We start from the raw sequence: 950 nt of genomic DNA, 5'->3' as shown, positions 1-950 counted from the left end.
GATGCATGCGCTCGGTGCTTGGTGCTTGGTGCTCGGTGCCAGGCGGCCCGTGCCGTGCCCGAAACTCAACCGAAATCGGGACGGGAGCCGATACCGAACCTTAACCGAAACTGAACTAAAACCGAACCGAACCCGGGCCCGACCGAGTGTCTGCCTGCCCGCCCGAAGTGTGCCAAGGTGAGAGCCGCAACGAACGGTGGTGGGGTGCCAGGGAAAGAGCCACAAGTGCATGCCATGCCGAAAACGTAGACGAAGGAACTGCCAGTGCCTAGTGCCTAGTCTCGTGCGGAGAGCGGAGTGGGGTGGGGTGGCAAAAGTAGAGGCCTGGCAGCTGGCTGTCAGCCCGCAGATGAGACAGCAGCAGCAGCAGCAGCTGGGGAAGCGCTCCGTACGCGTATACGAGCGAAGCTTTGGCTGAATGAATGGAAGCCAGCCACGAAGCTTTCGCAGTCAGAGCTTTCCTCTTTGTCGCAAAAGTGTTCTGTGTGTGGGTGCTTGTGCGTGGAGATGCAACAGCCTCGAAATTCCCTTCTGCTACAGAAACAGCATCAGAGGCAGAACCAGATTCAGATGGCAGATAGGATTGATGGGAGCGCTACTCGCATTCGATTGGTGGCTTACACGGGCAAAATATAATGAGCAACATATACACACAATACATTGAATATCTTGAATAGAAATGGATAAATTGCAAACGTTTTTATTTCATTTGATTCATAGAAGGAAGTGCATATGGCACAAATAAGAATATTTCATTCAGATTCAGGTTTAATTGATGGATTTGATACGATAAATGGGAACTCAAATCTATAGAAATAGTTTACAAAAATATAAAACAAAAGAGAGGCGTCAAGTAATGGTATAAGCAAAATTCACGCAAAATTCATGCTGCTGCCCACGTGGCCAGCTTTGAGGCTCATCTTGCACCTTGAGCCGTGCTTTGTTTCTGA

The sequence above is a fragment of the Drosophila subobscura genome, chromosome A (genome assembly GCF_008121235.1).
Source record: "Drosophila subobscura isolate 14011-0131.10 chromosome A, UCBerk_Dsub_1.0, whole genome shotgun sequence".
NCBI classification, from domain to species: domain Eukaryota; kingdom Metazoa; phylum Arthropoda; class Insecta; order Diptera; family Drosophilidae; genus Drosophila; species Drosophila subobscura.
Note: the sequence above shows the minus strand (reverse complement) of the source record.